Source organism: Pinus tabuliformis, chromosome 9 (assembly GCF_031772625.1).
Source record: "Pinus tabuliformis cultivar Carrire ecotype Pingquan chromosome 9, CPIR1, whole genome shotgun sequence".
Lineage (NCBI taxonomy): Eukaryota > Viridiplantae > Streptophyta > Pinopsida > Pinales > Pinaceae > Pinus > Pinus tabuliformis.
Window position 1 is genome coordinate 1,315,258,853 of NC_142307.1, and position 26,331 is coordinate 1,315,285,183.

The 26,331-nt window shown below is 39.2% G+C and overlaps 1 pseudogene; it reads left to right on the plus strand.

Annotated features, from left to right (window-relative positions):
• The first annotated feature begins 22,383 nt into the window (after positions 1-22,383).
• LOC149153373 (rhomboid-like protein 20 pseudogene) lies at positions 22,384-25,823 on the plus strand (annotated as a pseudogene).
• Positions 25,824-26,331: the final 508 nt, after the last annotated feature.

Genomic DNA, 26,331 nt, shown 5'->3' on the forward strand with positions numbered 1-26,331 from the left:
TGCCTTCAGAGTTCGTCAAATGCAGCAGGATCTGAATGAAGAACAAGAAAAGGAGATACTCAAACTAAGGCAACAAATGGAAGAAGGAAGAAAAGCTGAAGAAGACATGAAGAAGAAATGTCTAGAAAAGGAAGAACAACTTCAAGTTGAGGTAAATATCTTGAAAGGTAAATTAGAAGAAAAGGATAAGCTCTTACGATTTCAAGATAGTACTAAAGTCTTGGATGATATTCTTAATAGTCAAAGGTCTCCTGCTATCAAAACTGGTCTTGGCTTCCATGAAAATGTTGAAGGTGAATCGAGTTCACAAGGTGAGGCAAGGAACTCTAAAGAGAAATCTAAAGTGATCAAAGAAGAAATGAAAGGTCAATCTCATCATCTACCAAGGAAAGAGATTCTTCAAAGAAAATCTTTTACTCCTCCTATGAATAATGTTGAATGTTATGTATGTCATAATCTTGGACATGTTGCAGCCAGATGTAGAAGAAGAAGGGTTCAAGACCATCATGCAGAAAGATCATCTCATACAAGGTGCTTTAATGGATATTGCTTTGCTTGCAATATGTATGGTCACAAAGCTGCTGATTGCTACAAAAGGAATATGAAACATGTAAGATGTTATGCATGTAACAAGCTTGGACATATAGCAAAGGAATGCAGGAACAAAGCACGGACATCACACCAAAAGGAGAAAACATCATCACACTTGAAGATATGGAGGAAAAAGGAAGTACAGTCAGAAAAAGGCGGCATAGCACAACGTACAGACATACCAGAATCAGAGGGAGCTGAAAGTACAAAACTTCAGTGTCCTAAATCTCATATGCAAACTCCATAAAGGGAATTCGCATATATACGCGAGTTGGATACTGCACAATCGCGTATATGATTGTTTGAAGAAAGGCTGTAGGGAAAGTGAAGTTGGAAGTGAATCTATGAAGTATGATCTCTCGAGCACAAGATCAGATCTGGGAATCTGACTATCAGTGGCACATAGGAGGACTATTTAATTGGGTTCTAATCAGAGGTATGTAGACCATTCACTACGAAAGTGCGGGCGTACGCAGCAGAGTGGAAGTTCCTGTGCGGAGGAACGCAGGTGATACACAGTGAAAGTGCGAGGATACGCAGCGAAGGCACAGTCCTAGTGCGGAGGTACGTGGCGTAATAGAGGTTCAGGTGCGAAAGAACAGTAAAGGTACGCGGCATGGCAGAGGTTCAGATGCGGAGGCACAGTGAAAGTATGCGGCGCTACAGAAGCCGCAGGTGCGTAGATACGCGGCGCGATAGCATCTGAGGGTGCGTGGCCACAGTAGTAGTACGCGACGTGATTGAAGAAACAGTGCGTGGGTACGCGCTGTAGTAGAAGGCTCTCTGCGGGAATACGCAGAAACACAGAAAGTCAAGTGCGGGGATACGCAGAGGAGCAGAAGGTGAAGTACGGAGCCACGCAGGCCATATAATGAGAAACTGCAGATCTGTCTTGAGGCATTTATTGGCTGACTTTTCTTACTGATAAGATCTGACAGATGGCACCAGTTTAGGGGGAGCATATGTTTTTAATGCATTGTTGGCATTATGGTTAATAGTCCTTGGTGATGAAGATTATATGGCTAAATGATATATCTTGCTATGATCTCATATGATTCTTGGATTTACATAGTTGATTTTCAGATCAGATTTATGGTTGATTCTCTGATGCTACATATCTGGTGCTTACATGGTGATCTTCATAAGGATAAGAAGAATTATGATGCAAGATTCGTATTGTTCTTGGCACATATGAGGATTGTTAGCTGGATACATGGGTGATTATTCAAAGTTGCATTGTTGGAGACATGATGATGATGAGCTCTTACCTATATGATGATAGGTTGTTTCGTACATATGTTGATTGATGCAGATATTCCCAAATGATGATCTGGATGGCTTTGGTGTTTCTCCTTATGATAAAAGATGTTATGGAGCAGATCATACAGTGTTGTTGCTGATGTTTATCTTAGGTGATTGGTCTCTGTAAAGGTCATATCAAGACTCATGATGTAATACTATCTATTGTAGTCATCTCTTCAGGTCATGTAACGACCTATGTTGGTTTCCCCACTATTCCTAGGATGAAGATGTAATGTATTTAGTTCCTGATGTATCCCCACTTGGTTGGGTGATGGATGTATGTATTGAGTCTTTTGGTGATAGGAAGGTCATTTATGATATATAGAGTCATGTTCTTCTTATAGAACATCCTTTTGCCGACCTTGCTTACAGTCAAGGGAAACTTGAGCATAAACAACACTATATAGCAGAGCAGACATTTCAGCTTGTTCTCAGAAAGAGCATGATCAGATTGGTGCACCATGGCATATACAAAGGGGGAGCTCATTCAGAGACTTTAGTAGATCTGGTTTATAGTCAAGAGGAGCATGTTCTTAGGGGGAGCATAACCCTTTGCCCTTGATGTCAAAGGGGGAGAGTAATGTGGTGTTGTTGCCATCAAGTCCAAAGGGGGAGATTGTGTTGTTGCCATCAAGTCCAAAGGGGGAGATTGTTGGCATTATGATGCATGTGTTGTACTTGATGGCAACTCTCTCATAGAGAACATCTCACTTATATACATTCAAATGAATCTACAGAAGAGATATCAGATGTAACATAATTCATGGATGCAGGACAGTTCAAAGGAATCAAATGACAAGTTCTTAGTATGACAAGTAAGCTTTGCCATCAAGTCCAAAGGGGGAGATTGTTGGCATTATGGCTAAAGTATTGTCCTTGATGGCAACTCATACAGGTGATGGATCACTGTACAACAGGTCAATAGCAGAGATTGATGATTAGCTCACATATAATGAAGAAAATAAGAGGTATGCAGGTACACCGTACAAAAGCTGCGGACTCGCAGGAATATCATAGATAAAGTGCGTACATACCCGCAGGTACACCATGTAAAAGGTGCGGACCCCATTTCACTCACTTCAAGGTAGAGAAGCGCGCTCACGTGGGGTTTCTTATGTTTGGCCCGTGGTATTTAGCCCGCCGTTCTTGATTCTATGGTTTTGGCCCGTGGTATAGGATCTAATTTAGCCCCGGTTTGGATCCCTTGTATTTGTTATCTATGGTATTGATTCATGGTTTTAGCAAGAGCTTGCCTATATAAAGCAAAGGAGATCATTTGGCTAGACACTTGTGAAATTAGAAGATCTTAAGAGAAGCTAGATCTGAAATTCTTGTAATCGGTTTGTGAGAGAGAGTTGAATCAATATCAAGGAGAAACATGAGAATTACAAGTCGGATCTACTAATGGGTTGATATCTCCTCGGCGCATGTTCAGATCTGTAGATCTGACAGTCTGGGTTATTCTTGAAGTCTTGAAATTATCTATACCCACAGGACCGCAAGTACAGTGAAGGAAAAGTGCGTAGGTACGCAGGCCCAGAAGCACTGTGGGTGCAGAGGTTCGTAGGCCCAGAATTGGAGAAGATGCGGAGGGGCGCAGGCATTCCATTGGACACAGAGCGGAGGTGCGCATGAAGTCCGTGAGACACAGTGCAGGGGTGCGCAGGAAAGCTGTTGGAAACAGTGCGGATGTACGCAGGTGTTCTATGGGTGAAGCTGCAGACTTTTCATGAAATCTATTTAGCTTCCCCTGTTTATTATTGTTGTGCTCTGGGTTTTGAAGTGATGAGTGGTATTATGTTCTGATAACAGCAGTGATTGATTGAATGATTATGATTAGCTTTAGTATTGATAGATGAATGGATCAGGTTCATAATGACTTATCCTTATATGATCTGGTGGACTAGATCTGGTTGATAACTCTCATTGTATATGTATTGATCTGGTGATTGGGTGATTCAGAAGGTTGTTTGATTATGAGCTTCAATGTTGTTGTTGGGTCTAGTATGAAAATTGGATGAAATGTGGCCTTTCAGATTATGTGTTGTGCTTCAGTGTATCCAGTCTGAAAATTGATGAAACGTGGTACCTGGAGGAGAGAAGATTGTAGGTCAGCACCTACGTACTAGTATCTAAGCTAGTACAAAAGCTAAAGGAAATCTTTGGAGCATTGTAGCAGGTAGCAGCCTGCGTACTAGTAAATGGATCAGCTAGTACAAGAGCAAAGGGGGTTGTAGCTCCCGTACTGGTATAAGACTGCACCAGTACAAAATATTGTAAAAGGATTTTCTTATTAAGAAGAAGATTGAGATGACTTGCAGCAGGTGGTTTTCTCCCGCATTGGGTTTCCACCTTATATCATGGTGTTCATGTGTGTGCCTTATGTGTGATGATCTACTCTATGTTACTACATCTGTTAACTGATAATATGGTTGATAATGTTCTAATGCACTCATTGAAGATCAATTAACTTAATCATAAGAAGTTGTGGAAGTAGAATATATGAATCAGAGTTTGGAAATGAAAAAGTTTTATTGACTTGATAATACTGATTCACCCACCCCCCCCCCCCCCCCCCCCACCCCCTCTCAGTATTATTTCCAACAATTCTTTCCTAGGAAATTTTAATGCTCATACTTCACCTTACTTAGAACATTCTATTTTATCTCAAGTAGAAAATTTCTCTCAAACAGATAGTTCTAAATGTATTATTTTTATAGATAGTCCTGTAAATAAATCTTTATTTTGGAAATTATTTTTTGACGGTTCTAAGTTTAACGAAGGAGCAGGAGCAGGATGCGTGTTAATAAGTCCAGAGGGAGATAAAACTATGCTAGCTTGCAGACTCGAATTTGATTGCACCAACAATACCGTAGAATACGAGGCTTTAGTCCAAAGGTTATACAATGCAATCGGATTAGACATCAAATACCTTCAAGTTTTCGGAGATTCTGAAATTGTAATCAGACAGGTACGCAATACTATACATTGTTTATCAGGGCATTTAAAACATTACCAATCTTTAGTTCAAGATCTGACTGAACACTTTATAGCATTTAATATTTCATCAATTCCTAGACACCAGAATGCTAGTGCAAACCTCTTAGCTAACGTAGCTTCCAAGCTCATTCCTTCAGAATATTTTAGCCCTGATCGATTTTCAATTGAATTAATTTTTAGACCATCTATTCCTGATAACATTACCAATTGGAGGATTTTCAACGACGATCCTGATATCGTGAGTTTCCTCGCATCTGAAGGATCCTACACCAATCAAATAATTGACGAAGACCAACATGACCGACAATTGCAACAAGATAGCACTAACAATGCCATACCTAAGTCAATAGTCAAGTTAGAAGACCTTTATGATTTGAAAGATCGGTTCAAAAGATCTATCAATTCAAAACTCCAAAGTTCAACTTTGAACTATGAATTAGTAAATCTAGGAACTGATACCAAATCACAGAATATCAATCTAGGCCTTGGTCTAGCTCCTGAAGAAAAATTAGCGTATATTCGTCTCTTGAGACAATACAAAAGTGTCTTTGCTTGGAATTACGATGAACTCAAAATGTATGACACCTCCATCATCCAAAATACTATTCCAATGATAGACGATGAAAAACCTGTCCAACAAAAGTTCAGAAAGATCCATCCCAATCTAGAAAACTAGATCAAATCTGAACTCAATAAGTTATTGAAAGCCAAAATAATTTTTCTCGTTCGAAATTCCAAATGGGTTTCCAATATGGTCCCTATTAGAAAGAAAAACGGAGACATTAGAATCTGCATTGACTTTCGAAATCTTAACAAAGCCTACCAAAAGGATAATTTTCCTTTGCCTCCCATGGAACAAATACTGCAGGTAGTCGCGGGGTCAGAATTAATGTCATTCTTGGATGGATTCTCAGGATACAATCAAGTATTGGTACATCCCGGTGATCAATTAAAAACCACATTTAGAACTAAATGGGGCACATACGCATATCAAAATATTCCATTCGGTCTGATTAACGTTGGTGCCACATTTCAGAGAGCCATGGACATCGCATTCAAGGGTTTAGTTAATAAATCAATGGTAATCTATTTGGATGATATAACTGTATATTCCAAGGAACGAAACAATCATATTAGAGATTTAAAACAAATCTTCCAATGTTGTCAAAGGTATGGAATTTCACTTAACCCGAAAAAATCGTTTTTTCGCATTAAGTGAAGGAAAACTTCTCGGATTCATAGTGTCAAAATCTGGAATTCACATTGATCCTGACAGAATCAAGGAGATTTCCGCAACACCCCTACCTCACAACAAGAAAGCCATGCAATATTTTCTTGGCCAGATTAACTTTGTAAAGAGATTTGTTCCAGATTTTTCAAGAATCGTGTCTCCTTTACAAGCAATGATTAAAAAGAACTCAAACTTTAAATGGGGCCAAGATGAACATGAGGCATTGAATCTGATCAAACAAGCAATTGTTAATGCTCCATCTTTAGCAACTCCAAATTTTTCTGATCCTTTTATTTTATATACATTTGCCTCTGATAGATCATATGCTACGATACTCACTCAAGCAAATCAAGAAAAGGTAGAAGCCCTAATTGCTTTTTTCAGTTCCAATTTACAAGGGGTTGAGTTAAATTATTCAGATGTGGAGAAACAAGCTTATGCTGTTTTCAAAGCAATTAAATATTTCAGACCTTTTTTACTCAAAACACATACATAAATCATAGTATCGTTTCCAGCGGTAAAAAATCTTCTAGTACAGAAGGATGTGGGTGAGAAAAGAGCCAATTGGGTTACTGCCTTATAGGAATATGACGTAGAAATCAAACCAGAAAGTATTGTAAAAGGTCAAGGATTTTGCAAAACGCTGGCCGGAGCATCACTTATGTCTGAAATTCCATCTGCAGAGATACAAATGTACGAGGTAAGCCTAAACGATGTTGAGTCATTATACACTGATATCATTTATTATCTAAAGAATGGATACGCTCCTTCAAACCTCGATCATACCAAGAAAAGAGCTCTAAGGTTGAAATCCAAACAATATCAGCTCGTGAACGATGTTCTTTTTAGAAGAAATTATGATTCTGCTCTCCTTAGATGTCTTGAGAAATTTGAAGCTGAAAAAGTCTTGTAGGAACTCCACGATGGGCCAGCAGGCGGACACTATGCTGGAGACGCTACTACTCATAAAATCTTATGCGCAGGCTATTACTGGCCCACATTATTCAAAGACTCACATAACTACGTGAGGAAATTTCAAGTCTGTCAAACCGCTGCTGGGAGACAAAAGAAACCATCCTTGCCACTACAACCAGTTAACATTGAGCAACCTTTCGATCAGTGGGGATTGGACATAATAGGTGAGATCGTTCCTTAGTCTTCTAAATAGCATAGATATATCTTTACAGCAACAGATTACTTTACTAAATGGGTAGAAGCAGTTCCACTCAAGACGAGTAATGCTGAACATATCATCGAATTCATAGATCAGTTCATAATCACTAGGTTTGGGTTGCCTTCTGCTTTAATGTTTGATAATGCATCATATTTTTCTGGTAATGCAATGACTGAATTTTCACTCAAAAGGGGTTTCAAGCTTAAATACTCTGCCAATTACTATCCACAGGGGAATGGATTAGCTGAATCTACAAATAAAAACTTAATCAGAATTATTAAGTGAACCATTGATCAAAATCACAAAAATTGGCACAAGTCTTTAATATATGCTTTATGGGCAAATCGGATAACGCAGAAAGCCTCCATTAGCACTTCTCCCTTTAATTTAGTTTATGGGAAAGAAGTGGTTCTTCCAACTCATTTGGCGATTCCCTCTTTAGCCTTGGTTCAATATATTGATGAAGCACCAACTTCTTCCTTACAACTAAGGCAACTAGAAATAATTAAGTTAGAAGAACAACGAGAACAGGCCAAAATAACTCATGCTCATCACCAAGCATTAGTGAAAGCTTCCTTTGATTTAAGCATTATATCCAGAAAAGACTTTCAGATGGGAGATTTAGTTTTAAAATGGGATAAGGCTCATGAGGAAAAAGGGAAACATACAAAATTTCAAAGAATGTGGCTTGGCCCTTTCCAAATCATAGAAGTCATAGGTCTGTCCACTTTTATGTTATAGGATTTAACAGGAAAAAGAAATTCTTTACCTGTTAACGGATAGATCCTCAAAAAATATTTTCCATAGGAGATCATCCTTCTATTTTGTAGATTAGTTTTTGTTCCCATAATAAAACCGGTTGTAAATGGTTACATTTGAGATTTATGAAAAAGACACAAATTTTCTTTTAGATTTTGTTTTTTGCACTTGTATAAATAGAATTCTTTTAGAAAATTGATCGTTATTATTGAAAGATACAATTAAAGGCTCTACGCCTAGAAATTATACCAGTTTCAACCTTGTAAATTTTGATGAAAAGCAACCTTTAGTAGGAAATTGTTTTGTATCAGTCCAATGAAAGGTATCAATAATAAAATGAAGATTCTCTGTAGAAAAGCTCTTCCCAAAAGCTCTACTATTGTCGTCCAAAGCCATCTTAAGGAAACAATGACTTCCTCCCCACCTAGGAAACTACAATGTTTAGAGAATGATCCAAAGATACACTTTAACTTAAAGAGTAAGAGGTCTCATCACGAGCCGACTTATCATGATCATAGATATTATAGCTTGCTGACTTTGGGAATACTGCATATCACAACAGGGCAATGACTCAAGATTATTGCAATCAAAAGACAAGGGGTCTCATCACGAGCCAGCTTGTTCAGCAAAGCCATAAATCAAGTGAATGACTGTGTCATAAATTGGCTATCAAACCAAGACATTGTTCTTTAAGTGTAAAAAAATAAAATGAAAGCAATAAGTGTGGATATGGATTTCTCTTTGAAAGTTGTAAACTTCTCTAAGTAGGATACAGGATCATTGCTGGGTAACACCTAACCCTATCGAGGCTATAAACGCCTGCTGGTAGCAGAGGCTCTACCTACGACAAATGAGCTTATTCAAAACTGATTTACAGAGAAGGCTTTGTTTTTATCTTTATAAACCAAGTAATGACTGATGTAGATACAAGGACTAGGGAGTAAATAATCAAAGTTGAAAATAGAAGAAACAGAATATCATTGATAGGTAAAAGCATAATGTACTTTGTCTTTCTATAATAAAGTTTAATTTTCTGGAAACTTTTCTGTTTTGGAAGTTTAGAAAATCCAAAAGAAAAGCAGAGATAACTGGTTCTTCCAAGTGAATCGCCAATTGTTGTGGCCAGCAACAACCCCCCTTCTTATTTGGTGTTATTACTAATACTAAATAAGAGGGGACCCTTAGCCAAAAATTTAAAAAATTAATTAGTGCTTGTATTTCCTTTTTAATAAAACTTACCATCATAAACTTAAGAGAATACCCTTAAAAAAATAAAAAAGCCTAAGTTTTATGATAAAGTAAAATTATTCCTTAGGAAATATCGCATCGCAAAAAGATAATGGATACCTCCTTGCAAGCAAGAGTCTAAGATTGCAAGATCACGATGTGAAGCTATGCATTACAAAAAAAACATTTATTGCATCGCATGCCTCAAAAATCACTTACGCTGAAAAACCTCAAACTGCCGATATGCGATGGCGCATATCGCAAATCGCATTTCGTAGAAAACAAATTAACAAATGATTGACACATGTTGCGATATAGAGATCTTGTGATATTGCGATATAGCGAGCTAGCAACCTTGCGATGTTGCGATTCTGCGATGTTGCAATCTGTGATATTGTGAAGCAAATCACAAAATCGCTTCATCACAGATCTTTCAGGCTCGTGGTTCGAAAAAGTATTTTCCATAAACCGAGACCTGGTTATGCGCTTTAATGCTAATTAATGAGTTAGTTTCCAGTCATTAATGGAATATAGTTTTGTGCTTATCGAAAAGTCATTTCATGTAAGGTGGTGTATTTTATATGTCTTCAGCATTTAAAACTTTCCCATCACCTTTCCTTATCATTATTCTCACTTCACTTGTAAATTGCAGGAACGAAGAACAGAGAAATATACAAAGCAGTACGCAGGATATTATGGGAAAGAAAGGCAAAGCCCCGAGCTCTGAAGAGAAAGAAATGGTGCCCTTGTATACAGACACCGCCTGTAACAGAGATGATGGTATTTCTACTTGGGAAGGCATGTATAGTCTACTTGAGGAAGAGAATCCTAAAGTAATGGAGGTTACAGCTACTGCAGGCTCACATGGGTCTTCTGAGGCATCTATTACAGAGCTAGCTTGCTCATTCTTACACCGGATAGCGGCGAGGCCCAAAATTCTTCCATACACGGACATGGTTAAATGGGTACTGGATAGCGCTGACATCACAAACAGACAATTTAAAACTCAGGGTCAAGAGCTTACGGAATCATTATTTTTACAAAATTTGAGCTTTATATCCGCTAAAAGAAAATGCGCAAAAGGCGAAAAACGCACCAAGGAAGCCCGGATCAAGAAACAGAGGCAGTTTCCGATGCGCTAATCGCACATCACTGGGCAAAACTTCTTGAAAGGGAAAACCTTTATTTGCTCAGTCACCTATAAGCCCAGAAATTTGTAAGAAAGCAACGCTAGAGGTAAAAAAGTAAAACTTGAATCCTAAAACCAGTAGTAATTGTCAAAAACATCTTCAATATGGTATGTACATATGAACAACAATTGCAGACAGGCTGGAGATAGAAAGCTCAAGAAAAGGCAGAATCAATCCAAAGGTTAACCAAGTTGAATTGGGATTCTTACTGGGCGTATTTGGTAAAACCACACAGCCAGTGCATGACTCTCAAGTGTATCATCGATTCTGCTGAGAAGATGGCGCCAGCTCTTGCCGATTCTGTTTTCACAGCACAACTAAAATCGAAAGTCGGCCAGCCGACTCTTCTCAAGAAAATGCTGAATGCTTGCGATTTTAAGGATCAGATACAGAAATAGTTAGTTGTTAGTTTTAGATTCAATATTAGTATTAATTTTGCTTTACTTTTGCCTGAAATGAGGACGGTCATTTAAACCATATCCTACATTTTTGTAATAAGTTATTTTTAGATTTAGTTATTAGTATTTAAACCCTTCTCATGCATTTAGAGAAGGGTCCTAAAATTTGTCAAAAACTTATCCCCAGAACATGCACTTTTGTACCCTCTGAGGAGGTTTTGATGAATGAATGGAACATGATTTATTGATATTTGTATTTAATATCTGCTACTGATGTTTCACTTCTGTAATCTTAGTGGATGTTGGATTAAGAAGAGATAAATCATTATCACTTGAAGCTCATGAGTAGAACTAGTTATAAATGGTACTTTTATCTCTTAACTATTTCTGCCTTTGTGTTAAAAGTGATATTCATGTTCAACTGTTTATATATTGATGCGTGAATGTCTGAGTTATCATTTGGCACTTTTGTACGGTGATAGCTATTTATTTATGCTTAATGTATGAGTAGCTTATTATGTGATATGCCTTTCATAATTGTTTCGTCTAACTTTTTATACGAAGTGGTTTATCTGTATTGAATTCTTTTCTCATAACAGTTGAATGATCTTTATTATCGATTGTTATTTTAAATCATTTTAGATTGCATAGCAGAAGGATTACACCCGTGGTTAGTGTAGACTTAGATATTTCTACTCACTAGAATACAATTTGCATGTTATTATATTAGAGTTAGAATTAGAGTATCACACTTAGGAACTTTTAGAAAGGAAATATCAATTCTTCATGCACACACACATAAATTGGGAAACTGGTCCCATATCCCTAGTCGGACCCACTATACCAAACGGAAAAGGAGCTGCTAACCAAGGTCTGGATCGGGTGGGTATCCCCCTTGTTGTAGACCCAATTTTTGGGGCTTCAACAGGAAGATATGTTATAGAAATTTTTGTGCCTTACAGCTCTAAGCATGAAATGTCCATAAACCAAGGGCTCCTAAGTCCCTAAAAGTGTTGTTCCAACCCCTAAAGGAACAAGGTCAACAAATTACAGCTTCTCCCAGAAGTTCTCCACCAGAAACTACTCAGAATAAGTCAAATCAGGATCATTTCAGCTGCTCCACTAGCCAAGTGCGTTGCATAGCACCTAAGTCCACTAGCTAGGTGCGTTGCAACACACCTAAATGCACTACCAGGGTGCATTGAGCGGGAAATGACAAATGGCAGTATCATTCCGTGAGGTGGAGAGACAATGGAAGCTTCCAGAATCTTCTCCAATGACACTTGCCTCACTGAATTCGACCAAGGATGAGTAAGAGGCTTTCAGTCTCCAAGTGGAAGCAAGAACTGACAGAGAGAAGCCACTAATCAATTCATGAGCTGACTCATCCTCCTTGCATACATCTATATATGGATCCCTCATCCCAGAGATCCAGAGGCTGGAATTTTGCACATTGTAAGGAATTGCTGTTGGTTTTGAGATACATATCAGAGAATTGAGTGATCTATGCTTTGTTGGGGGTGAAGAAGGGACTTCTTTGTTGGGAGGTTGATGCTGGGTCAGGAATCATCGGTTGTAACTCCTCCTGGATCTTCTTGTATATCAATAAAACTATTTGAGTTTCTTCTCCATGCTTGTATTTCATTGATGCTTGTTACATTTGTATGGTTAACTTAAATCTGATCCTAAGTTATTTATGAATATGAACCCATGTCTTTGTATAGTTTCCTTCTTCTGTGATCTTACAGGTACTTGGTGAAGCTGGGCAAGTAAGGGAGCAGGTATCTGGAAGCTGTCAAAGAGAAGAGAGATTGGATCAAAGGACTAGCGCAAGACACAGGTTGGTTCACCCTATTCCTCTTTGTTTATAGTTCATAAAGAAGAATACAAAAGTAGTTTTCTCTGTTTGTTTCTAAGGTAGCTGTCACACCTTAGTGGGATAGAGTCATTCTAAATAGACACTTTTCCCGATAACAAGATACCAGAACTACACCTGCTCCTGCAACTTCCCTAGAGCAAGCTCCATCGAAGAACATGTCCCAAATTTGTGGGTCTTCTTCCTCTATGACCTGACAAATGGGTTTCCTAAGCTGCATCGAGGCCAACTAGGATTTTTCAATTTGGAGGATACATGCTACAAAATGAGTGTCAACAGCATAGATGGGGTGATTAGTGGGATTCTTCTCGTCACTGATGATATAAGCTAACTGAGCTTCCCTGTATAATCTCCTACTCTCACCTCCAAAGACTGTGACAGTAGCATAGGATAGTTCATTTTGTAACATTCCACCTAATCTTTTCATCCATCCCCTGGAAAGAAGCATGCCAAAATTAGGGGGAACATCTGCTACCACAATATCCATCATCATACTCTTCATAGGTAGCTGAGATAAGGTGATGGCTATATCTTTGATTAGCCCCAAGCATTTCACCTTCCTAGAATCAAAAGAAAATAAGTCATGATAAGGCCTAGTGATGTCAAGGCCCAACTGATCGCAATGCACCGAACACAGCATTCGGGAAGATTGACTGCCGTACCGTAAAAAGTATTCTGCAGTTTTGCGATTGGTTTGGTACTCCCTCTACCTAGACCTCCAGAGCAGTCCCTTTTGTTCCTTTTCAGACTCCTTAACGGAAAAGGTCCATCTAAGCACTTGTCACTTCAGGCTCATTAAAAATCGAAGGAGACTAGAGTCATCTTTTGTTTTTTCTTGACTCTTAAAAACTGAAAAAACAAGTTGTGTCAAAGCGTGTTAAAATTTATTTTAAACGGAATATTCATACCCTTTTCCTATGTTGATCTTGGGTTGAGAAAATGGAGCCTACCAACCAAGGAATTCCCCTTGGTGGAAATCCTAGTCCCTTCTCCTCTTGGGGAGATGTTGGTGCGCCCCATATGGCCACATTGTCACTTCTAGGACTGACAATTGGTTTGCCTGTATGGCTCTTCTCAACCTCTGTTGTTCAGAACACCACTATTCCTGAACAATCGAAGCAGCAATTAGACGAGTCCTGAGTTTCCCACCAACCTTCTACTTCCTCTAATTCTTCCTCTCCTCCTTCCTCTTCGCTTGATGGAGCTGGTAAAACTAAAAGTCAAGCTCCTAAGGAGAAGAAGGAAAAGAAGAAGAAAGAGAAGAAGAAGAAGCAACCAAAGGCGAATGTGGGAAAACGAGTGTCATCTAACGAAAATCCACACACTGCACCGACCAGGCCTAAATCGCCATGTGTCATTTGCAAAGGAGACCACTTTCACAGAGATTGTCCTTGCATCCCTCGGATACTAAGGGACTGGTCTCCTCGTTTGCACAACCCGGTGTCGTTAACCTCTGATGATCATGTTGAAAGCACACTGTCAACTAGTGAAAGTGAAGCCCCAGGACAAAAAGGGAAAGCTAGATTTCCCTGTAAACTGTGTGAAGGCAATCATGCCGTCCACCGTTGTCCCTTCTTAGACGAAGCTAAAAGAGTTTTGGATGATCGTTCGGTTTCACCGTTACGACTTCCTCCTGGATATAAAAAACTCTTGCCGAGTCCGTCACTAGTTGAGAATCCAGCTGGCCCGCTCAGGTGGTCGGCTGAAGCACCTATCATTGAAGATAAACCATCTGGATCCATACCAGACCAAAGTCAAAAGGTCGAGGCGGCAGTTGACCCGGTCTTTCCTTCAGAGGTTTCATCTTCAGATGATACAATCACTGAAGAGAACAAGGATGACACCGTCCAAATTCTCTTCATAAACACAAACTCCGACGAACATGGGGGCAATTTACCTGTTCCTTTACCGCAGGAAGGAAGTTCGTCAAAGCCATACCTGGCCGTCTATTCGGTCCCACCTCCAAGCAACCTAGTTGTCTCCTTCAACTGGAATCAACTAGGCAGACCCCGTTTACCAGCAAGTGTACCATTCCGAATAATTGTTCAAATATATAGAATGGTCGTGGCTAGTACCATCATAGATGAGGGGGCTTCTGTGAGTATCCTTTCCTCTACTGCTTGGAAAGCGCTTGGTTCGCCATTGCTTTTGCCTGAGATGAGAAATCTGACAGGCTTTGATAAAGGAACCAGTCGACCTTTAGGGATCCTTCCCGATGTGCCCATAACATTGAGAAGGAAGACAGTTCGCATGAATGTAATGGTGGTTCAAGGACCCTTGGATTATAACCTACTCCTTGGACGAGACTATATTTATTGCATGGGAGCCATTGTCTCCTCACTCTTTAGAGTAATGTGTTTTCCGCACGAAGGAAGAGTGGTCAAGCTTGTGGACCAGCTTTCATTTCTCGGATCACACATAGCAAATAGTCATATACCATCCCTAAATGGTCTTTTCACGCAAGAAATGTCTCAATCCCCAGTCCGTCCTCCCGATGAGCGCGAGTAATTCAGAGGGATATGACTGAAACCCAGGGGGCATGCATCCTGGTCTGCTTCGGCAGGAAAACTTCGGGTATAGAGTAGGTTTCCGCGGGAGAATATGCCTAGTTTGTACCCCGTCCGTGATTGGAAGAGGGGGTTATTCTAGTACAGGATTCTCTTGTCAAAGTTATGTGAGTTGGCGAGCGCCGCCACTCACCTTTGTTTATCTCGGTAGACATCGCCAGAGAAGTGTTTTGTTTACGCCGTAAATAGAACAATCTTTGGGTAACCTGTAAGAGGTAGTACCCTTCCTGATAAAACGAATGTTTTGTCAGCTCGAATAAAGGGTGACCCTTCCTGATAAAACGAATGTTTTGTCAGCTCGAATAGAGGGTGACCTTGAAACTCTGTTTTATACCTGGGGGCATGCAAACCTTTTGGAGTGCAAGCGATGGGCGGCTATTTATTTTTTAAATTTTTAGGACCTCTAACCCTTTAAACTCGTAGGATTAGTCGTCACCTAACTTGCATAAAGAAAGGATGTGGGGCAAAAATCTAAAAATTGCCATTTTTATATGAGACATTCTTATCATATGACTGGATTAATCGAGTAGTGTTACCGCAAGGTTCAAGCTCGTTAAAAAATAAACCCGCACCGAGCAAATGTTTCCACCCGCGTTTAAGCTCGTTAAAAAATGAACTATTCCCTGGTAAATAACCACCATGAATGTAGCACTTCAACCATTAAAGCCTTGGTTGTGTTTGCACCGTCACCTCCACTTTTCCATTGGCCGATCATTCACCTCCTTTTGATTGTTTGCCCATTTTGATGAATAGCTGCGAAGAGTGATTTCACTAGCCATCCTTGTGACACTGCCGTGATTGGAAAATTCCAAACCTTACCTGGAATCAACTGTACCCATTTTATCACTCGTTCCTCAGAAGAAGAGTCTTCTTTAAGCTCTTTTCTGACTCGTAAAATATGAAAAGATTGCCGAGTTCTGGCCTTCCAGCTCGTTAAAGCGACAGGAAGTGCTATCCCTCCTCTAGATTTTAATCTTTTTGGACCCGAGGGATTATTACACAAAAATATCGAGCCCTTGTTTTGTTCGGCTCGTTAAAGCGATCGAAAATTCATCCCTTTTGTATTGTTTTATACTTTTTCGGACTTAAGGGATTAGATAATGAAAAAGGAATTTTGGAGTTATCTTTACGTACCTTTTCAGACTCTCTAAAAATGAAAAGGACCGAGTTATCCTTGTCGTTAGACTCGTTAAAAAGATTAATAGCGACAAACTTGTCTTTAGACGAGAACGAGTTTCACTATCGCTAAGCTCGTTAAAACATAGCGATGGGTTTGCCCGAAGGGCAAATTATAGAACAAGCATATGTTATCCTCCTCAAGCTTGACAAAAATAAATAGGTACTGGTCAGCAATGACTGGGGAAAAAATTGGGAAGAAAACTCAAAGAATCTTTATTGGTAGTAAGTCGCTCTTGAACATGACACTTCCACTCCGTGCCCGAGTCGGGTTGGGTTGTTTCATTCACCGGTCACATCGCCATGGTCTCGCCATACCATCCACATTTGGGGTTAATGCTACCAATCCATCACATAAGTGTCGCCGACATGTTCAAGAGAAGTCATCCAGAAAGGCCACCTGTGTCCCGCCCACTACCATACATTATACTCCATTCTTTCATGACCGCCACCCTGAACCATATATCATCAGATCGTTTTCACCTCCATCAAAATCATTTGCTCCGTTCCATGTCATTGATGTGGGATTCATTAAGGCCCTCCTATGACGGATCACTTCTTGTCGACATCAGCTCATTATCCAAGAAGTTGATCTAGGAACACCCCATTCAGTACTTTGAAGCTTGCATGCCTCAATGGCAAGTTTCTCACTTCCGGCGACAGGTTTACATCAATGACCTTCGACCGAAAGATTTTGCATGGTGTTCGACGCCAAGTCCTTTATTCACACCACGTGAATTGTACTGCAGTACCTTGAGGGTCATTATCATTATCGGTGATTCCTCTCGCGCTTGTTAACAGTTTACATCATTGACTGGTAATCAAGCGATGTCTTTCCATGTTCGACTTCAAAACATTTCTCACATGGATCGACTTGTACTTCGAGTGAAGATCAGACAAGATTGAAGACCTCGGATCTAGTTTCATCCATCCGGGCTACGATATATATTCAGGAAAATAAAGACATTGAAATGTACAACATTGCAGCATAGATAATCATCCTACCAAAAGGATGATGGCTCTATCAGAATCATCAGTCTACCATCAGACGATTGTCTGTCCTATGTACATGAAAATGAATTTATAAAGCTGAGCATGGGAATGCCCGCCTCAGCTAGATCATGAAAACAGTATGAAGATAATGTATTGTATTGTATCTTATTACAGGTCTCCTCCCAGCATTGAAAGAACTTCGGATCCTCCTAATAAAACATTTCACCCGATAAATGGCCTCATACTTTAGGGGGCAACTGTTATAGACATTTTTGTACCTTACAGCTCTAAGCATGAAATGTCCATAAACCAAGGGCTCCTAAGTCCCTAAAAGTGTTGTTCCAACCCCTAAAGGAACAAGGTCAACAAATTACAGCTTCTCCCAGAAGTTCTCCACCAGAAACTACTCAGAATAAGTCAAATCAGGATCATTTCAGCTGCTCCACTAGCCAAGTGCGTTGCATAGCACCTAAGTCCACTAGCTAGGTGCGTTGCAACGCACCTAAATGCACTACCAGGGTGCATTGAGCGGGAAATCACAAATGGCAGTATCATTCCGCGAGGTGGAGAGACAATGGAAGCTTCCAGAATCTTCTCCAATGACACTTGCCTCACTGAATTCGACCAAGGATGAGTAAGAGGCTTTCAGTCTCCAAGTGGAAGCAAGAACTGACAGAGAGAAGCCACTAATCAATTCATGAGTTGAATCATCCTCCTTGCATACATCTATATATGGATCCCTCATCCCAGAGATCCAGAGGCTGGAATTTTGCACATTGTAAGGAATTGCTGTTGGTTTTGAGATACATATCAGAGAATTGAGTGATCTATGCTTTGTTGGGGGTGAAGAAGGGACTTCTTTGCTGGGAGGTTGATGCTGGGTCAGGAATCATTGGTTGTAACTCCTCCTGGATCTTCTTGTATATCAATAAAACTATTTGAGTTTCTTCTCCATGCTTGTATTTCATTGATGCTTGTTACATTTGTATGGTTAACTTAAATCTGATCCTAAGTTATTTATGAATATGAACCCATGTCTTTGTATAGTTTCCTTCTTCTGTGATCTTACAGGTACTTGGTGAAGCTGGGCAAGTAAGGGAGCAGGTAGCTGGAAGCTGTCAAAGAGAAGAGAGATTGGATCAAAGGACTAGCGCAAGACATAGGTTGGTTCACCCTATTCCTCTTTGTTTATAGTTCATAAAGAAGAATACAAAAGTAGTTTTCTCTATTTGTTTCTAAGGTAGCTGTCACACCTTAGTGGGATAGAGTCGTTCTAAATAGACACTTTTCTCGATAACAAGATACTAGAACTACACCTGCTCCTGCAACTTCCCTGGAGCAAGCTCCATCGAAGAACATGTCCCAAATTTGTGGGTCTTCTTCCTCTGTGACCTGACAAATGGGTTTCCTGAGCTGCATCGAGGCCAACTGGGATTATTCAATTTGGAGGATACATGCTACAAAATCAGTGTCAACAGCATAGATGGGGTGATTAGTGGGATTCTTCTCGTCACTGATGATATAAGCTAACTGAGCTTCCCTGTATAATCTCCTACTCTCACCTCCAAAGACTGGGATAGTAGCATAGGATAGATCATTTTGTAACATTCCACCTAATATTTTCATCCATCCCCTGGAAAGAAGCATGCCAAACTTAGGGGGAACATCTGCTACCACAATATCCATCATCATACTCTTCATAGGTAGCTGAGATAAGGTGATGGCTATATCTTTGATTAGCCCCAAGCATTTCACCTTCCTAGAATCAAAAGAAAATAAGTCATGATAAGGCCTAGTGATGTCAAGGCCCAACTCATCCATGACAGCCTTGGGCATTAGATTATGGCTGGCACCTATGTCCAGCAGACAATTGTGGAGGATTTTGTCATGAATAGTCAAGGAGACATAGAATGATGGGGAATTGTCATCAGAAGGTTCAGTCATTGGGCTAAGAACAACTGCAGGTTTGTCATCTTGTAAATTCACATAGTCGTTTGATGCCTCTGTGGCCTCAAGCTCAAGGGCCTCAAGGATGGGTCTCTTAAAGGCTTCATTCTGAAATGGGGTCTTCACCCTTTGGTTTTCATTGGCATCTTTGCTCCATTGCATAATTTGCAACTGCTCATTGGTTTTTCTATATGAATTCAGATTCCTAGGAACAAAGGTATTAGGAACTCTTCCTTTCCCTAGGTGCTGCTCAACCTTTAATTTGGAGACTTTAGAGGCTAGTGACTCTATCATCTTGGTCATATTATCTATCTTGGGGTCTGAAGATGAGGAAGATTCACCCCTTTGTCTCCTCTGGTCAACATGTCCCTTGAGTTTCTCTGTAGCCATGATGTTGGATTCTACCTCCAAGGCTGCATCCTGCATTTTGGCCAGAGAAGCACATCTTCTCTCCCTCAATAGTAGACAGAAATCAGAATCGAAGGCATTGGCATAAGTAAGTTTAGCAGAGGTAGGGGTGGGTTTCACTTCAGCTGGTATCTTGCTGTACATGCGGTTAAACCTTTTATTGAAATCAGAAAGTGACTCCCCATTTTCCCTTTTCAGGTTCCCAAACTTAGTATGGTAGTAGAGCAGGTCTTTCTTATCCCCCCAATGCTTTAGGAATACATCATCTAAGGCCTCAATATCTGTTATAGATCTAGGGGTCAATTCTCTGAACCATTTTCTAGCCTCTCCATCTAGGCTTTGGACAAATACTCTCATCCACACATCATCTTCACTAATGTCTAGATTATTGGCATAGCTATAAAATGACTCAAGATGTTCTTCAGCAGTAACCCCTTCAATCCTAGTGAACTTAGGCATGTATTTATGATATTCTCCAGTAGGCATGGCATTCAAAGGAGTGGGCAGTACTAGAGGTCCGTACCTAGTAGCTATGATTCTTTCCATTTTGGTGAGTGCTTGTGGACCTGCCATGGTTGTGGTGGATACAAGAGCACTGGCAGTCTGAAAGGTAGGGAATTGAGGAGTGACTGACAGGACTAAAGGAATATGATGAGTAGGGGGTGAGGTTTCCTTTGGGCTTAAAGAAAAAGGAGAACCTAAAGAATAAGGAGCTTTATGAATCTCTGAAAGTTTTTCTTCACTGCTAGTGTCAGAGGCTATATTCTCAACATGTACTCATTCTGTTACAAGCCTTTCTTGCAGAGATATAGAGGATTGTTTAGATTTACCTGATCCTGATGCTCCTTTCTATGATACCTTTCTTTCTTTGATGATCTTTTCAGGGTCAGGTACTGGGTCAGCTGGTGACTTCTGAGGATTTCTCCGAGTATGCCTCACAAACTGAGCCAGAACTATGATGTGGAGTCACCAAGAGATTCAGCCTCTAATAGAGTCGCCAGATAGATAATTACAACCAAAATTGTGTCCAGACTTTGTCTATCATCAAAGTTGGATCTGTGTCATCTCCCAGGGAAGCTGAGCTTCAATCTCCTCTCCCCAGCAATGGCGCCAATTATGTTATCACTCCAAGAAACTCTCCTAGGTTGTAGCTCAGAGATGCCTGGTAACATATAATCTTCAATATTGTTCTAGGAACTATTGGAATGGATGATGGTTTGGTTCAAGCCAGATAACCACTTCAACTCTGTTTTCACTCTAGACATGCATGAACACCCTCAGCCTACAAGGCTTTAGACCACTAATGCTCAATAGTTTGCAGATTAAGTGAATGAATGGAGAATACTAACCACACCAGCAGATACATACATGACATATGATGGCTGACTACAACCAGTAAATGAAGCTTGCAAATCTAATCTATCAATGCAGAGATAAGATGACAGTTATCTAGCGTTAGATACAGAAGAAACATGGATGACCTATTCAATAGAAAATCCAATTTACCAATGCAGAGATAAGATGACAGTTATCTAGCATTAGATATAGGAGAAAACATGAATAAACTTATCCAGGTGCAAGTTTAGAACATGAGGGAAATGGACATTGAACATGTAACAACAAAAGAAGCTTGTATTATTGAGAATGAAGATGAGATGCTGCAAGGAACAAAATATCTATAGTCTCCAGAAGTTGAACCCTGATTACCTCTTACTTTTAGCTATTTATAGCTCTTTACAATTCTTTCCAGCTTTTTAGGGCTGGAGGTGTCTTAATCTATCCCCCTACTGTCATTAATTGCTTGGTTGCATTCAAGTACACAATTTGCCTTCCATCACGAAAGCGGTAATTAATCCTGGTACAACACTGCCTTGTTAGGTGGTTGGCTTGATTGTGCCAGTGAGGCTCCATGACTATTTAATTTTGTTTGCAGAGATCATGTTGTGTCCTTCTTCCTTCGGCCATGCTTTCCGTTAATTTGGTTCAGCGATTCGACTGTCACAATACTGACAGAGTTGACCACCTTCTTCCCCAGGTAACTAATAGGAAGTGGAGTACGAGGTGCATGGGTGGGAGGACATGTCAAATCGGACGGATGGAGAAATGACAGAGTGGAGGAGGACAAGCGTGAGCGATCATGAATGAGGGCCATTAGATCGAGGGGAATGCACGGTGGAGATCAGGCGCAGGAGGCCTGAGGTCGTGGTGAGAGCGGAACATGTCCGGGCCGTTAGATCTCGAGTGAGCAGATCAGACAACTATCGGGCGGTGGAGGTGTGCAGATGATAACGTACAGGGGTGGTTTTGTTTGGGTGGTTATGGTTTCTATTAGAAGGGCATCGGGCGGTAAGTGGTAAATGGCGGAGTCCACCTGATTCCACTTAGTGGATGACACGTAGCAGCGGAGGAGAGAGAAAAACTACCTTTATTGGGCGGGTATTCCTCTCACTTGTTGCTCGCGCGATATGGGCGACAACCATTAGATCTGGCGGGGGTGATCTAATGGCGGGGAATGATTGAGCATGTTTTTGTTGATCGTGAAACATGGACCATCAGATCGGCGGGGAAGATCAATGGCGGAGGAACCCGGAAGTACGGGACATCCTCGGGAAATGTGTAGAGGGCACATATGACGGAAAGGTAAGGATTTGCGGGGGGTTTGGGTTAATTTTATTAAGGCTAAGGCGAAAGAGCGTTTCGTCGAAATGTGAGGGTTGGGTAGGAAACAAGCGGAATGAAATGTAAGTGGAAGAGTGAAGAAAGTGGGGTAATGGCCCGTGTGGGACCCTCTTTGGGACAGCAAAGCAGACCATGTCCTTCCTTTAGCCTTCAAAATGTCAGCTTTGCACCTTAGGGCTAACAGGAATAAAAGATATCCTGGCCATAATATTGATCCATATGACTCAAGAAAAACATAAACTTAGTATCTTAAGGGTTTTATTTAGAAAAAATTGCAAGAACAAGGTAGAGGACAATTACATGATTTGAAACAAGTCTCTCGCGAAGGAAGAAGTTCAAGGACAACACCACTCCTTTTCATAAGAATAGAGACACCATAAATGTGTTAATAAATCATGGTGCTCAAAATTTCATTTCAAAGAGGAGAGAGATTCCAATATGAAAAATAAAAATAATGGCCACCTGTGTAAAGGAGACTCAAAACAAGAACCCTTTATACTAGAACCAAACTCTATCCTACAAAAAATTTACACAAAAGAATATCAATATCCATGGAAGGGAGTATCCTCCATAATGAACCTGCAAAGGAAACAAATAACCAGTTAAATCATAAAATTTATTGAATTAGAGAAAACAACACAATTAGCAAAACCAATTATAAACATTCGACCCTATAAATTATTGCTTACCAAAAGGGCCACCTGGAAACTAAGATTAAATTCCACTAGAGAAAACACAAGAAGGCTCTTCACCTTCCACTGCATGAGCTTGAGGCATGGGCATTAATCTACGTTTTGATGATGCATTCTAGGTAATCTAATTAGATGCAAAGGCATAACCCTTTGCTAACAATGGGTGGGAAAGGTATCTATGCCATGGAGAAGGATATTTATTTGATCAGAATAATCACAAATATATAAAATAGTGGATACATAGAAAGCATTCCATCTTCCAAGTTGTATTAGCTTTTGCTGCCTTCGACTACTATGTAAGGTGGAGTAAGTAAGGTCGATATCAAGATGAAATATATTAATCTTATAAATAAGAAGGAAAGATGCGTGGAAAGGAGAATAAATTATAGTTGGTAAACTCACGGATAGTAACCCTAGAGCAGAGCCAAAGTACACTTTTTCGCTAGAAAAGAATAAATGATAAATGAAAAGAGCGGGTAATTTTATTTCACCCAAATTCAAGAAAAGGAAGCCTATCAATGATAAATGAAAAGAGTGGGTAATTCCATTTCACCCAAATTCAAGAAAAAGGAACCCTATCAATAACCATTTTTTATTCGCTAAGAGAAAATCAGGACCATCCTATTTCTAAACCCATTGAAGGCCACAATGAGGCCGATTGGGTTTGGAAAGTTGGCCTTTGGAGGGAAATTTGTGTGGAAAATGTCACATGGGAATGGGGGCCCGAGGTTCATAAGACATTTGTACCTATGCAAAACCATAATGAGAGAAGGATTTCCTATACATAGAGTTAAACAAATTCACCACATTAATAAAAACAAAATATGAGAGACATGCCCACCATAAACCCTTTCTCCTAGGGGATGGGCTAAGACATAATGCAATACATAATGTAGGGAAGAAATACAATTATATGTAACAAATGTTTTACATAACACACATGGAAAGAAAAATCAATTTGCTTACCAAGTTAGTCAAATTAGGTAACATATTTCAATTATAGCCATTAGTGAAACTCACGAGAAGAGAATAATGGTTTGTTAAGTAAACCATCAATGAATTTAACTAAAAGAATGACTAGTGATGATGCATTAGTAAGAAAAAGCAAAAGTGAGTATAAGTCTAGACAAATGGAAGGAAAGAGTAAATATTCTCTATTATATGGCATATTTTTTTTTTTAGGTGTGCAATGAGGTACATTATAGAAGTATAACCTTTCAGCCAATCTATAATAGCCTTCAAATCCCCTATCACTTGTAAGTTTAGATTGCTAAAGTGACACAAACAAAATGACTAACATAAACGACTCATTCATATTATTGTAGTACTTGTTAGGTAGTTGTATTTTGTTCCTAGACTAAATTAATCATTCATGTTAGTCATTTTTAGTTGTATTACTTATTAGTTAGTCATATATTTGAACACATGACTAAATTAGCCATTTATGTTAGTCGTTTTTATTTGATCACTTAATATTTGCTCATTTTTTGTAGTATTTCACTTGAAAAAGTTGTGGTGACTAACTTTTTTAGTCACCTAGTCACTAATTTCATCATTTTCTACTAGTGGTTTATGTCCATTCACAGGGACATCACCAATCACAAATGTTAATAATTTTAAAGATGTGTATTTTTTTTGTAGATTTGGGTATTGATGCTGGAGCCACAAATAGTCTATGAAAATTAAAAGATATTTGTACAAAATTAAATAGTTATTTGAGTGATCCAAAGTCCAAATTGAAATGCAAGGGAAAAAGGCTGAATTTGTTGCTATTAATAATGATCAAATATTAAAGCTAATATGCCAAAAAATATTAGTTAAGGGGATACGGGCATTTCCTTGTTTTTACACAAAATCTAAGAACGGCGTTAAATTTTCAAATTACAAAATTAACATGAGACCTCTGGAATTCAAAATGTGGTTATCAAGGGTTTAGTAATTGCCTCTACCATTTTTTCTATAGTAATTGGTATGCAACATGGGGCATTGGCTTGCGGTCTTTCTTATCAGAAAATTGTGCAGAAGCTTCACCTTTGGAGGTCGATCACATCTACATTTGTGTTTTCATCAACCCTAGAGTTGATATTTGGGCTTTTCCTATTGCATTATTTTAGGGTATTTGAGAAGTAGAATGGGTCTAACAAATATTCGATGTTTGTCTTATTTTCAGTCACATTCACAAATTTATTTGAATTGATTTCTTTGGTAGTATTCAAAGATCCTGTTTCAAATGGATTAACCCTCAGACCTTATGGATTGATATTTTCTTCATTTATACCTTTCTACTTCGACATGCCAGTTTCAACATGGTTGTGAATTTTTGGCATTAAATCCTCCAAAAAATAATTTATCTACCTTGTTGGTCTTTATCTACTTATTTCATCACAAAAAATATCATTTATACCAGGTCTTTATGGAATTATCATTGGCTTTTTTTATCCACTAAATGTCTTTGGGGTTTGCAGAATCAAGTTCTCTGAGAAAATAACTTCTGTTGTTTCTTTCTTTTCCTTTCCAAATATGTTGATTGGGCTATCTAACACTTCTTCAAGAGAGAATATTACAAGGGAGGTTGTAATGATCATGACTATGCTTTCTAGAGAAATTATATGAGGAACCGTGCATGCATCAAGATTGCAAATCATCTTGAATTCAATTTTCTAAGAGATACAACTCGTGCAATACAAGATTGTTCTCTTTCAAATCAACTTATTGAAATGGCAAGATCGATGATGGGAATTAACGATATATTGGAATTTGGAGCAACAAAGGCTTCTTTGTGTTTTCTTTGGAGATTTGGACTTCTTAAGATTCTTCTTCGAGTATAAGTATCATGTCTTGTTTCTCAAGGTTTTAAAAGACGTGACAAATGTTCAAATATGATTTTGGTTTTTGTTTGCAAAATTGGATAATCTACTTTCTCCTAATCTATCGTGCAATAATACTTTATGGGTAGCTTCATTATCGTTTCATTTAGAATTAGTGGATGAACCTATGGATGCCCTTATGGTTTCATCCTTTGTCCTTCTAGTTCGTAATTATGGAAATTTAAAGAAAGAAATGAATAAAGAAAAAATGATTTGGAAAAAGGCTAATAAATTTCATTCTAAAATGCATGATG